We start from the raw sequence: 12796 nt of genomic DNA on the forward strand, positions 1-12796 counted from the left end.
TAAGGGGGTCAAAGGGATACAAATTGGAAAGGAAGAAGTCAAACTATCATTATTTGCAGATGACATGATCGTCTACCTAAGTGACCCAAAAAACTCCACTAGAGAACTCCTACAGCTGATAAACAACTTCAGCAAAGTGGCAGGTTATAAAATCAACTCAAGCAGATCAGTGGCCTTCCTATACTCAAAGGATAAGCAGGCTGAGAAAGAAATTAGGGAAATGACCCCCTTCACAATAGCCACAAAGAGTATAATGTATCTTGGGGTGACTCTTACAAAACATGTGAAAGATCTGTATGACAAGAACTTCAAAACTCTGAAGAAGGAAATGGAAGAAGACCTCAAAAAAGGGAAATCCTCCCATGCTCATGGATCGGTAGAGTCAATATAGTTAAAATGGCCATTTTGCCAAAAGCAATATTTTAGTTATTCTTTATTTTTTAGATATCTAGTTATTAGTGGAAGCTTGTGCATATGAATATGGGTCCCAGTGAAGGCCACAAGAGGGTGCATACCAGGGAGCTGGTTGTGAGCCACCCAACAAGGAACAGAGGTTCAGTCATCCTCAGGCCCTTTATAAGCAATTTTTGAATGTGACAGCATAATAGCTTTCTGCCCAAACTTTGTTGATATGAGCATGTTTTGGCACTGAGTATAATGGACATTTGTAAGATCAAATATGTATAAGCACACTAATGCTCATGATCTAGGCTGCTGTATCCAGTCCCAAACTCAGCATAATATTCTTTCATCACCAAAGATATTTTATTCACATTTCTAACACAAGTGAGTTATTTTGGTTGTGACTTACATAACTAAGTCCAAACTGAAAACAAATAGCTTCTGTTTTTTTTTGTTTATTTGTTTGTTTGTTTGTTTGCTTGTTTATTTGGGTCAGGGTTTCTCTCTGTGTAAAACATCTCTGGGTATCTTGGAATTGCTCTGTAGCCCAGACTGGCCTCAAACTCAGAGATCCACCTGCCTCTGCCTTGAGTGCTGCTATTAACGGGGTGCACCACCATGCCTGGCTCTCTTTCCACTCTTTAAGGGTCTACCAGGCCATGTTCTTCTCAACCTTTGCTCTGACTTTCCCCTGTTTCTTTTCTCTCTTGGCCTTCTGTCTTTTTCTTTGCCTCTGGTTCATCCACCCTGGGTACTGGACATGTTGGTCTAAAGTCTTTCTGTTTCTCATAATTTCAGTTTCCATTTCATGTTATCCTTTTTCATCATCCATGTCACATTGCATTTTCTCCTGGCAATGTTTGGGTACCATCACAGTTTCTATTTCTATGAGGTTCATTAAAGCATCACCATCAACACTGTGAATACTTTTAAGTCTGTTGACCTCCCTTGATGAATTCTTCTTTCTCTTCTCAGCAAGCATCTTCCTTTTCCACTTACCCTGCAACCTTTGACCCATGATTTACCCGAGAAACACCACTGCTGACCATGCTTAGAACACCAACCGGAAGCACAGACACTTCCAACTGTAAATCTGGTACTTTTATACTATGGAATATTACACAGCTATTTTTTAAAATGACATCATGAAATTTTCAGGAAAATAGATGGAATTAGTGAAAAACACCCTGAATGAGGTAACAGAGACCCAGAAAGACTAGCCTGGTATACATTCAATTATAAGTGGTTATTAATTGTTAAGTAAATGATAATCATGCTGCAGACCACCAACCCAGAGAGGCCAATTAACAAGGAGGGCTCTACCAGGGACAAATGTATGTCACTGACAAGGAGGAAGTGTACGATACATTTGAGGGTAGACTAGGATAGGTAGAGATGGGAACAGAAGGAATCAAGTTCTCAAGGAGGAATGGAGGGAGAGAATGGGAGAGTCAACTGGAAATGGTTGACTTTTGAAGCTGATGTAGAAATCTAGTGAAATGGAAAATCCCTGGAATGTACAAAGGTGACCCTAAAGACTATTGTCAGCAATGGAGGATGTAGAGCCTGGACCAGCCATACTCTATAACCAGGCAACTTACAGTGGTGGGATTGCAACATGAACCCAGTTACAGTCCTTAGACCTACAATATAGCCTGCCTGAAAGATGTGCTGGGGCAATGGAGAAGAACTTTTGGGAGTAGTCAAATTGTGAGTGGTCTAATTCAAACCACACAACAAGAGAGGGAGCCATGCCTGACACTACCTGGATAATCAAGGAATAGAGTCTGAATAGCTAAGGACCTAGGGTAGGAAAAATAAGTCCATGAAATGATTCCTTCAGGGAATTCTATGGCTGTGATGGAGGATGATTTTTTTTGAGATAGGGTCTCTCAGTGTAGCCCCGTCTGTCCTTGAACTCACTCTGTAGACTAGACGGGACTTGAACTCAGAATTCTGCCTGCCTCTGTCTCCCAAGTAGTAGGCTTAAAGGTGTGTACCAACACAGCTCTGCAAGGGGTAGGGGAGGAAAAATAATAAGAGTCAGAGGAGTCAAGGATACTAGGATAACAAAGCCCACAGAATCAACTAAGCAGGGACTGAAGCAGACATCCTGGGGCATTGGTCTGTGCTTTGAGTCCTCTGCATGTTATGGCTTTTAGCTTGTGGCTTTGTAGGACTCCTAAAATTGGAAAGAGGTCTGACTCTTTTGTCTGCTTTTGAGACCCATTTCCTGCTAGAGTTGCCTTGCCCAGCCTTGGACTGGGAAAAATGGAAGAAGGAGAGGATATGGTCAGGCTGTATTGTATTTAAGAATAAATTTTAAAATGTATATACATAAGTGTTGTGTTTCAGCTTATTACATTGAATTCAAAAGATAACAATAATTAAATAAGAAAGGATCTATATTCTATATTTTGTTAAAAGTAGCCAAGATGAAAGCCTTTTGCCCACCCCAAATGTGCATTTGAGGGGCTTGGAACAGGAGATAAGCCCCTGAGATGCCATGACTGTTCTGGTTCTTTAAAGATTTATTTATTATTATATGTAAGTGCACTGTTGCTGTCTTCAGACACCAGAAGAGGGCATCAGATCTTATTACAGATGGTTATGAGCCATCATGTACTTGCTGGGATTTGAAATCAGGACCTTCAGAAGAGCAGTCAGTACTCTTGACCACTGTGTGTTTTAGATCTTATATTAATTTAAGGCAATTTCTTATATTGTATAGTCACCCAAGAAACCTCCTTCAACTCCCTCTTCCTTGGTGTGCCTATTTTGAAGCAGATGTTCTGGTGCTCTGGCTCTTATGATGTATCTGCCTCTTCTGCAAAGTTTCCAGAGTGTTACATATAAGATGTTGTATTGTAAATGTATCAAAAGTGATGTTTTATGACTGGAATGTAATCTTTCAGGAAATTGGGGAATTCAGAGTTTCTCAAGAATTCTGAGCCGGGTGGTGATGGCACAGGCCTTTAATCCCAGCACTTGGGAGGCAGAGGCAGGTGGATTTCTGTGTTCAAGGCCAGCCTGGTCTACAGAGAGAGTTCCAGGACAGCCAGGGCTACACAGAGAAACCCTGTCTCAAAAAAACACAAAAAAATTCTGTACATGATTTAAATGCAACCCCAATATTTGCTTTCTCTTTTTCTAATAGAAATGGGTGCATTAGAAATATAAAACACCTCATCATCCCCTTTGAATTTAATGTTTCTATGTGTTGAGATCTTATTGAATTGTATGGTTGTTGATTATTCTTCTCAAATACCTGGTGCTGGCCAAGTAGTCATCACGTGTGATTTCTTATGTATACTGTCTTCTTGATCACTCTAGTCTTTTCTAAGATACTATTTGAAATATGATTCCTAAAGGGACACCGTAAGATCTGAGGACTCTGTATAGTCCTTGGTGTAATATTCTGGTCAGAGCCTAGGCATCACACAAGTCAAACTTGATGTGAACAAATAAATGTTCAAGACAGTAAAATCGTATCTCCATGTTGGGATATTAAGAAGTGTAACTTAGAACCAGCTCCTGGTTTTGTTGATTTTTTGGATGGTTCTCTTTGTTTCTGGCAGGAGGATCAACGGAACAGGATTGAAGATCCAGAAATGAACCCACACACCTATGGCCACTTGATCCTCGACAAAGAGGCTGAAAACATCCAATGGAAAAAAGATAGCCTTTTCAACAAATGGTGCTGGTTCAACTGGAGGTCAGCATGCAGAAGAATGCGAATTGATCCATCCTTGTCTCCTTGTACTAAGCTCAAATCCAAATGGATCAAGGACCTCCACATAAAGCAAGACACTCTGAAGCTAATAGAAAAGAAACTGGGGAAGACCCTTGAGGACATCGGTACAGGGAGAAAGTTTCTGAACAGAACACCAATAGCGTATGCTCTAAGAGCAAGAATTGACAAATGGGACCTCATAACATTACAAAGTTTCTGTAAGGCAAAGGACACCATCAAGAGGACAAATCGGCAATTAACAAATTGGGAAAAGATCTTCACCAATCCTACATCAGATAGAGGGCTAATATCCAATATATATATATAAAGAACTCAAGAAGTTAGACTCCAGAAAACCAAACAACCCTATTAAAAAATGGGGTACAGAGTTAAACAAAGAATTCTCACCTGAAGAACTTCGGATGGCAGAGAAGCATCTTAAAAAATGCTCAACTTCATTAGTCATTAGGGAAATGCAAATCAAAACAACCCTAAGATTTCATCTTACACCAGTCAGAATGGCTAAGATTAAAAATTCAGGAGACAGCAGGTGTTGGAGAGGGTGTGGAGAAAGAGGAACACTCCTCCACTGCTGGTGGGGTTGCAAATTGGTACAACCACTCTGGAAAGCAGTCTGGCGGTTCCTCCAAAAACTGGGCACCTCACTTCCAGAAGATCCTGCTATACCACTCCTGGGCATATACCCAGAAGACTCCCCACCATGTAATAAGGATACATGTTCTACTATGTTCATAGCAGCCCTATTTATAATTGCCAGATGCTGGAAAGAACCCAGGTATCCCTCAACAGAAGAGTGGATGCAAAAAATGTGGTATATCTACACAATGGAGTACTATTCAGCCATTAGAAACAATGAATTCATGAAATTCTTAGGCAAATGGATGGAGCTAGAGAACATCATACTCAGTGAGGTAACCCAGACTCAAAAGGTGAATCATGGTATGCACTCACTAATAAGTGGATATTAACCTAGAAAACTGGAATACCCAAAACATAATCCACACATCAAATGAGGTACAAGAAGAAAGGAGGAGTGGCCCCTGGTTCTGGAAAGACTCAGTGAAACAGTATTCCAGTATTCGGCAAAACCAGAATAGGGAAGTGGGAAGGGATGGGTAGGAGGACAGGGGAAGAGAAGGGGGCTTACGGGACTTTCGGGGTGGGGGGGGGGCTAGAAAAGGGAAATCATTGGAAATGTAAATAAATTATATCGAATAAAAAAAAAAGAAGTGTAACTTAGATTATGCCTTTAGGAACAACATGATAAAGACAGAGGGAACCATGCTGGCTAACCAAAGGGAAGGCAAAAATTTAAGATTTCTGAAAGTCTAGGATGATGAAAGAAAGTGGCCTTGGATGGACATTACAATCTACTTCTCTCAGTGTGCTCAGGTGCACAGGACACTCTAGCAAACCACCAATGAGAGGTTTCCAGAAGAGGATTGTAGCTTTTGAATGTCATAAAACAATTGTGTGTTCTTAGACTGGAAGAATACTCGATATTTAAAGCTGTTTTATGTTGGGGACAATTAACATGTTTCAGGTGTGTCCCCAACATAAAGAACTATAAAATAATGGAAATGAAAGAAGAGGGGGAAACTCACTTTCATTTCTTTCTAGAAAAAAAAATCCCTTTTCTCTGAATGATGAGAGTATGGTTCGTTCACAGATGGTAAATAATTATACTTGTTTATATCAAATATGGATTCAAGCTTTTATTGATCAACAAATCTGCCTACAGTACATCTCTGTACCTCTGCCTGATACCACTAAGTTAGAATCACATATATACATAATAATTCAATAGTCCTGGAATACCACTTTGTATACTGAACACACTAAAAAGTTCTAATTCTAAGATGGCTGCTGGTGGTGCATGCCTGTAATCCCAGCACACTGTGAGGCTAAGGCAGGCAGATTTCTGAGTTCGAGGCCAGCCTGTTCTACAGAGTGAGCTCCAGGACAGCCAGGGCTATACAGAGAAACCCTGTCTGGAAAAAAACAACTCCAAAAAAACCAAAAAAAAATAAAAATAAAATAAAATAAAAATCATATCATTGTAATATTTGTCCTAGTTAGGGTTTTACTGCTTTCAACAGACCCCATGACCATGGCAAGTCTTAAAAGGGACAATATTTAAATAGGGCTGGCTTACAGGTTCAGAGGTTCAATCCATTATCATCAAAGTGGGAGCATGGCAACATCAAAGTAGGAGCAGGCATCGTGCAGGCAGAACTGAGGATTCTTTTTTCGTTGTTGTTGTTAGTTTATTGAGACAGGGTTTTTTCTGTGTAGCCCTGGCTGTCCTAGGAGAGCTGAGGATTCTACATCTTCATCTGAAGGCTGCTAGTGGAAGAATGGCTTCTAGTCAGCTAGGATGAGGGTCTTAAAGCCCATAACCACAGTGACACACATATTCCAACATGGACGCACCTTCTAATAATGCCATTCCCTGGGCCAAGAATATACAACCATCACAATATGTAATCACAATAAAGAGGGGACACATTAACATAGAAAAGCACTAGCATACTGGATATAGCTTCCTATGATCATGTGTAGACAGTACAGTAGTAAGGCCTGACAGTGCAATGGAAAGTCCCAGGGCAGTAGCTGTATATGAGGGAACTCTGGGTTACATCCAGGAAACTCACACATCCACCCTCACAATCAAGGAACACGCCAACCCAACCAGTTGGTTTCTCTATGTGGTGATGAAATGTTGGGCAGGTAGTGAAGAGACTGTAATGATCACCGTCCTTCAAACACACAAGAAGAAATGCTCCTTCAGATCCAATCTCAAAGTTTCTCTTTTTTAACCAGACATTGTCACAGACCCCTGCAGCCCATTGCTCATGGTCCTTCAAATCCAGCTCCCAGTAATGTTTTCCAGTGGTAAAGCTCTCTGCTCCCCAGGAATCACGATAGGATTCAGGTACAGCCAGAAATGGATGTTCATTGCAAGGTCTAGCGGTGAATCTTCTGACACCAAAAACTAAGTTTGGGTAACAGTTGTATATAATCAAATTTTGAAAGAAAACTTTCACTGTAGGAAGAGACAAAATTTTAGTTAGCTGGGCCGTGGTGGCACACTCCTTTAATACCAGCACTTGGGAGGCAGAGGCAGCGGATTTCTGAGATTGAGGCCAGGCTGGTCTACAGAGTGAGATCCAGGACACCCAGGACCACACATAGTGAAACCCTGTTTCAAACAAAACAAAACAAAACAAAACAAAAAAATCAAAAAAAAAAAAGAAAGAAATTTTAGTTAAAAACAAATATTTACATTTGTCGGTGTGAGAGAGAGGGGTCCCTAGAGATTTCCTGGGTTTTAAAAATAGAAAGTCTAAGACTGGAAGCGTAGCTATAGCCCAGGTAAATCAAAGTCAAGAGGTTTCCCAAAGAAACAGAATGAGCACATAATGAAAACTTTTTTGAAAATCTGGAGAAGCTGCAGAAGTCGAAGCCACAGCACAGAACTGCACAGTTCTATCAGGGGCTTTGGTTACACTGGGCAAACAAGCTGTGTGCAATGCAATGAGGACCCCCTGAAGGCTGTACCCCTGAGTCTCCATCAAAAGTTATTCCTGAGTCCTAGGTCATGATTGCTTTCATCTTATGGTTTTGATTTTAATCCCACTATGCAGATTTGTATGATAAATCTAAGTATGCATTAGAAGTTGCTCCCTAGTACCAATTGTCTGCATTTAACTAAATCCGGGTTGCTCTGATATTCTTTCCCTGTGATGTTACAATCCACATTTTGATCTCCGAGTGTGATTCAGACTGCTCCATGTCTTATCAACTTGTTGTATTTTTATTACCTGTGATATATGACTTTGTCTGTTTGGGTTTTGTGTGTGCATGTGCATGTGTGATCATTTCTGTAGATTCTTTGAGATAGGATTTCCTGCTATATACACTTGACTGGCATGGAACTCACTATGTCAATCTTTCTGGCCTCAAACTCTTGGGCAATCCTCCTGATTCCATGTTTTTAATACTGGGATTACAAGTAGGTGCCACTATATCTTGTGAATTTTTAATCTATGGAGTATAATACACTGTGAAAATTCAACTGAAAGGTGAGCATGGTTTCACGTGTCTTTAATTAAAGCATTCCAGAGCCAGAGGCAGGTGGATCTCTGTGAGTCCCAGCCCAGCCTGGTTTACAGAGCTAGTCCCAGAATAGCCAGGGATACAAAGAGAAATAATGTCTCTAAAATAAAAAAAAAATCAATTGCTAAAATATTTAATAGAAATCATACAAATATTTTAATGGCTTAATATATATTAAACTGTCTTGAATTAATCATTCTGTGTGTCTCAAGGAACAAGTGATATTATATTTTCAGCCTGAATCATGTACATCATTAAATTGGTATTTATTAATCTTTGTTTGTGAAAAAACATCTGCCTAAATATGATTACAATGTGGCTTAACTAGACATATATTTTTAGGGAATTAAAATATTCATTGTAGAAAGGTCATCTCACTATTGAAGGGCACCTCTGGTCATAATATCAGTGCTTACACTCACCTTGGAAGTACTTGAACCTTCTTGCAGTTAGCCCAGTATTAGGATGGGCACCAAGTTTTGGTTTCATTCTCTGTGTCAGCTGCACTAACTCACTCCTGCAATGAGAAGATATTGATTGTCATGTGCTACAGACATCACCCAAGCAATGAGGAGAAATATTCACTGGGAGCTAAGTATTAAAACCCTTGTCACATAACCTGACAACTGAAGTTCAATCTCAGGAACCCATGGTGTAAGGAGAGGACAGACTCCTGAGAGTGCTCCTGTGCCCCGCACACATTTGCACTCACATAGGTATTCCTTACAAATCAAATTAATAAAAGGAAATACCTGAACATTTTTTACACAGAACATTTTCTGATATTAAAGAAACCCCATGGTCAGGAGACAGGGTGGCTTCTTCTTAGATGCTCTCTCTTAAGCCCTTCCTGTTACCAACCTCTTTCCCATGCTTCCAGCCCCTTTCTTCTACTACCAGGAAAGTACAGCCCATGGGATTCAATGATTAGGATTTGAAAATGACAAATTTTAGTTCAAGACCATTACATACACTGCTTCATTCATAGAGAAAAAGAAAAGACACTGTCTGGTAACGCCAAACAGGCATCATATCCATGAACACAATCCCAAACCCATCATCCATAAACAACTAAGTATTTTCTATACGAAGTATATTTGTACATTGCTAAGAGGGCTTGTTCAGTTTTGTAACTTAGTACAGGGTATCCTGGCTTACACTGAGGATTAAACTCACCTTCTGAACAAGTCATCCAAATCCTGCAAACAAAACAAGAGAAGTTTAGATATCTGAAGGAACAGCCCACCATGTCGTTCTATATATACATATTTTTTTAGAGATTTATTTATTCATTTTATGTATATGAGTACACTCTTGCTCCCTTCAGACACACCAGAAGAGGGCATCAGATCCCATTACAGATGGCTGTGAACCACCATGTGGCTACTGGGACTTGAACTCAGGACTGCTTGAAGAGCAGTCAGTGCTCTTAACCACTGAGCCATCTCTCCAGTCCATACAGTTTTATATATAAATATAATTGCCAGTCGTCACTACACTGATTCATCCTGTAAATGTATTTTCAGGTCCCAGGGTAAGGCCAATGACATGGATTAGCATATAGAAGGAAGTTTTAATGAAATCAGGCTGTGAGAATATTTGAGAAGCATATGGGTAGGAGTTATACACTGCTTTGTAACACACAGCTGTCTGCAAAGAGGACTTTCTTTGATCTTGTACATAAAGCATGGGATACTTTCATTAAAGATACTTTAAAACTGAGGCCTAAGCGCTACATGGTGCCTCATATCTGTAACTCTAGAATTTTGGGTTTAGGTCTCAGGAATCTTGTGAATCTGAGGCCATTGTGCACCAATAAAGAAGAATATATATCTGCCAGGAGGTGGTGGCACATGCCTTTAATCCCAGCACTTGGGAGACATGTAGATTTCTGAGTTTGAGGCCAGCCTGGTGTACAGAGTGAGTTCCAGGACAGACAGAGCTACATGAGAGACCCTATCTCAAAAACAAAAACAAAAACAAAAGAAAAGAAAGACAGAACATATATCAAATCCCTCACCTCCAAAGAAATCTCAAAATTACAGCTTTCAAAAAGAACAAACTTTTTGTAGACTACTTTAAAACTGTACTAATATCCAAGTGGAGGTTAAATGGAGTGTTTGGTAACTAGAATCACTTAATTTGGGGTTTCAATGAAGCAAGCTACAAAGACAAACAAATTAGATATTCAATGGGGAAACTTCTGACACAATGTCAACAAGCTTGCTATTTTAGGTTATTACAGAAATTATCTCTCCAGATTTTTCTTAAAACCTGATAATAAGTAGAGGGGATATAGAAAGGGATCTCAGATGTAACAGTTATACATGTGGCCTCAGACAATAAAGCTGTTTCAAGCCCTCTTCCATGCTTACCTGCAGCAGCAGCACCTCATATGGCTTCTGAGACATCGCCTTCAGCTTCTGATACTTTTCTATTAGTTGACTCCTCTTGTGGACCATCATTGCTTCACTTTTCTTGAACTCCTCTAAAATAGTGTTGCTTTGATTTTTCATACACACCATATATTGATTCTCTACTTCTTCGAGGGGTGGATGTAGTTTACTATACTCTGACCTGATCATTTCCCCCCATAGGGCCACATAGTGCTGAAGAAAAAGGGACATCCTAGATCACATCTGGAGAGTATTTGATCCTCTCCACTGAGTTCTTCTATGTTTAAATTCACCTACAGGATCCCATCAGTGTGCTGCACACGCTGATTTACTCTCCCCACTTTTCAGAAAATGTAAATCATTTGATTTTATACATTTCTTCATTATTATTAGAGGAAACAAACAAATCCATCATTTTTTCCCTTACCATTTTCATCTATTAATTGAGATTCTGAGATATCTGGGGAAAAAGGTTTTGATTGATACAATGTTCATTCAAAAAAGCAACAGAGGCAAAAGCAGGCAGATTTGTGAGTTTGAGGGCAGCCTAGTTTACAGAGTGAGTTCCAGGACTGCCAGGGCTAAACAGAAAAACCCTGTCTCAAAAACCAAAAAAGAGCACGGAAGCCACTTCAGAACTCGGCCTCCCACCAGTCAGGAGAGGTTCATCCATCTTGGGTTCGGAATCCAGGGATCGGACAGACTGAGATCAGCCTGGGCGGCAGCACCACATCCCCAAGTCCTGCAAAAGGCTAGCTGGGCTTCCGGGCGGCCAGCTGGGAGAAGTCAGTGTGCTCCAGTGAATCCAGTGGGCCCCAGCGGGAGCCTTCAGGTGCCTGCTTTGGGATCTGAACAGCCTGGGCAGCAGCACCCTGTCTACAAGAAGTGCAGGAGGTAAGCTGTGCACCAGAGGCCAACTGGGAAGGGGCAGATTGCACTGGTGAGTCCAGCACTGACAAGACAAACTAACACCAGTGAGATCTAGATGGCAAAAGGCAAACGCAGGAACGTCACTAACAGAAATCAAGGCAATATGGCAACATCTGAACCCAATTCTCCTCTACCAACATGTCCTGGATACCCCATCACACCAGTAAAACAAGATTTGGATTTAAAATCACTGGTCATGATGCTGGTACAGGAACACATGAAGGACATACTTAAAGAAATTCAGGAGAAAATGGATCAAAAGTTAGAAGCCCTTGCAAGGGAAACACAAAAATCATTGAAAGAAATCCAGGAGAATACAAAAGCCAACAAGGAGGAAATGCAAAAAACACTTAAAGAAATACAGGAGAACTTTGGTCAACAGGCTGAGGTCATGAAAGATAAAACACAAAAATCTCTTAAAGAAATACAGGAGACTTCCGGCGGCGGCAGCAGCGGCAGTGCAGCAGTAGCTCATCCAGCTGAAGGGCCATCAGCAGTGGAGCCAGGGCGACACAGGGACCAGTTAGGCCCTGCGCCCATGACCACTGACCTTCGCTGACCAGCCGGGCGGCAAGCAACTGCAGTTGTGCTGTGCCTTTCCTGCACGGAGGCCACTTCAGAACTCGGCCTCCCACCAGTCAGGAGAGGTGCATCCATCTTGGTTCCGGACTCCGGGGATCGGACAGATTGAGGTACACAAACATAATCCGAGGCCAACACCGCGGTGGTCTGAGCCCGACGGGCGTTGGCCTGCACCCAGGCCCTGGGCTGGTCGGGGGGCCATCGGGGGGCCAACCCAGCCAGGGGATTTTTTGCCCAGGCCTGCGAGCACACCGCCGCCATTTTGCCTGCAGGACAACAGAGAGCTCTGGCTGGCAGACCTGTAACAGGCATAGCCTGAGGCTAACAAAGCAGAGGTCTAGGCCCCAAAAGGCACAGGACTGACCCCAAGGACTGGGCGGCTTGGTGGGCCATCTGTGAGTCAACCCGCCCAGGAGATTGTTAGCACAGCAGACTCTCCCGGCGCTTTCAGGGAGCGTGGGCGCTCACGCCCGCCATCCTAGTCACCTGGCGGACCCAATTAACACAAAAATCATTGAAAGAAATCCAGGAGAATACAAAAGCCAACAAGGAGGAAATGCAAAAAACACTTAAAGAAATACTGGAGAACTTCGGTCAACAGGCTGAGGTCATG

General features: G+C 41.5%; 1 pseudogene; it reads right to left on the reverse strand.

Annotated features, from left to right (window-relative positions):
- Nucleotides 1-1051: 1051 nt before the first annotated feature.
- On the reverse strand, nucleotides 1052-1420 carry LOC127688380 (protein LLP homolog; annotated as a pseudogene).
- Between the last annotated feature and the right edge of the window lie 11376 nt (nucleotides 1421-12796).

Source organism: Apodemus sylvaticus, chromosome 7 (genome assembly GCF_947179515.1).
Source record: "Apodemus sylvaticus chromosome 7, mApoSyl1.1, whole genome shotgun sequence".
In the NCBI taxonomy this organism is placed as follows: domain Eukaryota; kingdom Metazoa; phylum Chordata; class Mammalia; order Rodentia; family Muridae; genus Apodemus; species Apodemus sylvaticus.